The sequence below is a fragment of the Hydractinia symbiolongicarpus genome, chromosome 4 (assembly GCF_029227915.1).
Source record: "Hydractinia symbiolongicarpus strain clone_291-10 chromosome 4, HSymV2.1, whole genome shotgun sequence".
NCBI lineage: Eukaryota > Metazoa > Cnidaria > Hydrozoa > Anthoathecata > Hydractiniidae > Hydractinia > Hydractinia symbiolongicarpus.
Genome location: NC_079878.1, coordinates 25,279,581 through 25,283,677, shown reverse-complemented (window position 1 = coordinate 25,283,677; position 4,097 = coordinate 25,279,581).

Genomic DNA, 4,097 nt, shown 5'->3' with positions numbered 1-4,097 from the left:
CCTTCATCTCGATATCTGGCGCAATTTTTCACATGACGGCGGGGGTTGGTTAAGGTTCTTGTTATACCGCAATGTTTTGACACGATTTTTATCTTTTAACAGCTGTGTGTCGTTCTCGCCGAATATGATGTGCTAAATGTTTTCGATTCCCTCAGACTCTGTGGATCAGGTTTTCTCTCAAGGGAACTCGTCTTGTATGTGTTCACCATCGTAGTAGTTCTTTTTTGCTTCTCGCTTTATCTCGTCGTGCAGTGTTGTCCGAGAGAAAATTTGTCCCTTTGCTCTTAGTAACAAGCACACTCTGCAGTCGATTAGCCAGAACGTCACAAGTTGCTGCTACTGGTGCAGATACTGCGCTGTAGAGTTTCGTCAATGCATTCTTAAACCAACTAAATTCTCTTTATTATATGTAGATTTTTAATTTCAATTTTTTTCGAAGTGGACAAACCTTTTGAGTAATGGACTTTCCCTACTTAAATCATTTGTTGTATAGAATTTTCCCTTTCTATACTTGTGGTAGCTTACGTTGTCATGTGATTTTTTTTGCGTAACCTCCCGTTGATGCTGCTAGACGTTGTATATGTGACTCTGTCTTGTTGACCTACACTTTTGCTGTTGCCTGACAATTGCTGTTTCTACTTTTACAAATTTTATCTGAACCTGTCTTTGTCATGCCTACAAGTATAGAAAAGAGCACGATGAATATCAATGCAACCGACGATATATCTCAGTTGGAGCGATTAATATCTGATGGCGGAAGCCTGACTACAATTCGTCTCCTACAATCTTCTTTACTGGCAGTTTATCATATATCCAATAAACACCAGAATATGTTATGCATGAACGCGTTGAAGAATTCTGGAAAATGGAAAACGGAAAACGATGCTCTTATCCATGACAGAAGGATAGCCTTGTCACAGGAGGATAAAAGATACACCACAAAAATGGAAAGTTAAACAAAACTAACTGGCGAAAAATATCAAGTGTCACTGCTACGGAAAGACAAAGAAAATTATCTTTTGAATAATCTTGCATTGTCAGGTAAAAACGGCAGAAAGTCAACAAGAAATTGTATTCAAAGTACAAACATACGATATCCATCTACTTGGAAAAGGGGAATGCCAGAAAGATAACGAGTAAAAAGGAATTATCGATCTCACGTCGAACCTGGTACCTATCAAATTATCCAGTTTTCAACCCTGACAAACATAGAAAATCCGGGTAGTCTTTGATGCAACCGCGAAGTATGAAGGCTATAGTCTCAACAACTTGCTGTTATCTGGACCAGACTTGCTGAACAGCCATTTTAGCGTGCTTTTTAGATTTCGTAATAAACCTATTAGCATACATCAGCGGACGTGGAAGCAATGTTTTATGAAGTAACGGTCAACAAAATTTATGTTGATTCTTTACGGTTCTTATATAAAGATGATATTTTTCAAACGAAAACCTATACACATTACAAATTCTCGTGCACATTCTTGGGATAAAAGGCTTTCCATTTTGTGTTTACAAAGCCAATTGCGACAATTTCACACGCTTTTGTGCAGCTACCTTCGAAACTGCTGTACGAAGTTTCTATGCCAATGACCTACCGAAATCAATCAACACTGACTAAGATGCTATAATGACAGCCACAGAGCTGAGGCAAATGATGCAGGTTGGAGGATTTAGACTAACTAAATTCATAAGTAATAATCCTGGATTGTCCTGGATTCACTTCCTGATGATGAGAAATCTTCCAAAACAAAACTGAACTTGGACAACGAATCAGAATTATTCGTATTTCCTTTAAAAATAAAGGAATCGTCGCTAACTAAGAGGGGAATCCTACGTGCTGTCAGCTCAATATTTGACTTATTTGAGTTTTTCGCCCCCTGCTGATGATGAACCCATCTTCAATATTCAGTTACACATATTCTATGACGCATCAAAGACAGCTTCACTGTTGGATACATCAGAATCACACTGGAATCTGTTTTGCATAGAACAGCACTTAATATCGCAAAATTACGAGTTGCGCCCGTCAAAATACAAACGTTGCCCAGACTCGAGCTCAATGCAACAGTAGCAGAAATCAGGCTGTACCATCTGATTATCAAAGAGATTGACTTGACCCATACAGCAAACGCATAGGTTCAAAGAATACTTAGCAAATCGTGTCACTGAAATTTTGAAATCTTTAACTTGATATCAATGGTACCATATAGCCGATAAACATAACCCTGTTGTTAAAATGGCAAGAGTAGATCATGGATGAACGGTGCGACGCAACCTACATCACGCAACCAGGAATCATCATCAATGCCAGCTCAATGCAGAAGTAAGAAAAAAGCAAGTCCTGATAAAAAAACATTCTGGCTTAAGAAAACCAAGATCTTCAAGAAATTTTTTTAGTTGGAGCAAATGCAAGCTCATCGTCGCTTGGATTCAACGATTTTACGGAAACCGCAAAACAAATGCAGAGAACCAAAAAAACAGTCACCAGTCATCCTCAACGTGATTTAAGCAATTTTATTATACAAAAAATTAAATCAGTTATAGAGAAACAAAGAAATTTCACTAAAAAGCGCACTATCGTCCGTCCATCAACCAATTCAAAGATTAAGATGGATTCACGAGAGTTGGCGGACGTTAAAATATAATACCAGTTTTTGAAAAGCATCAATTCATTTTACCTAAGATTGACCATATCACCAAACTGGTGAACATGAACACAAAAGACACTGAGATATTGAGAAAGAACGTATATTAGCAAACCTTCGACAACGCTACTGGGTAATAAACGGAAGAGCAGCAGTCAAGAGTCTGCTCCATAGATGTTTCATTTGTAAAAAGCGCAAAGCAAGAGAAAAACCAACATTCATAGATGAATTATCAGAAACATGTTTGGCGATCGGAACCCCCCCCCTCACAAATTGTGGAGTAGACCTATTTGGTCTCATACTCGTTAAGCAAAGAAGAAAATGATTGAAACGTTAAGGAGGATTTTTTCACCTGCTTAACCATGAGAGCTGTACATTAAGAGGTTATCGAAGGCCTTGATTCAGATTCATTCATCAACGTACTTCGAAGATTCACAAACCGTCATGGTAAGCCGACTACAATGCAATCAAACTATGATAGAAACTTTGAAGAAGATAAGAAAGAACTCAAAGATGCAACAATGAAAGTTATCAGGAATAAGATAAACGTTTTTCCGACAAAAACTCAATAACCCAAAAGTTTAATTCACCTCTCGCTTCACATATAGGCGGAATATGGAAGTTATTGAAAAGATCAGTCAAACAACCACTGACGACAAAAAGAAAGGATCCTATCTTCAGCGACTTTAAGCTAATAACACTGCAGAGAACACCTTAAATACCGGCTAACGTTCTCAAATCTCGGACGACATAGATGATTACGAGACTCAAACACAGGCACACTTACTGCTCGAAGCAGAGCATAGCTGGTACATCATTGACAAGTTCAATACTACTGACTGAGTCAGTATTACTGAGTGACCAGCATTGGAAGCGTTGGAAACGTGCATACCTGCCAAATTTGACAGAGCGCTTTCTTTAAGAGTCGCCACAGTCCCCACAAAGGATAACACATACATAAGACAAGATGTAAAGTTTTACAGGCTTGAAGAATCATGTTAACAACAGACAATCTAATAGGCCTTAGTGAGCAATTAAAATTACATGAATCAAATTGGCGATTAGAACGAAACGCTTGAGGTGAGCACTTTAGCTCCAATGCGCATATAAAGAAGCAGAAACAGACAAGTGATAGAGATTGGGCGTTTATCAAAGCATTTTTAATATTTGATATGTTTATTATGTTTTCAGGATCAGTCATTCTCAAGTTTTTAAAGCGCCCTGACCGGTCGGATTTATAATAAGATGGGTACGGAAGTATCTAAAATCATTGACAAAAATGAAATTAAACAGTCAATCTTGAATTTAACCATCGCAATTGGTTATTGGGACTGCCTTCTTGATATGAGAGATGACTACAAAAAAACCTGGTGGAGAGGGTAATTGTGATGTACATTACGTTGTGCAGACGCCCTAGAAAATGCTACTTAAATTTTAAACCCAAATTTTTTA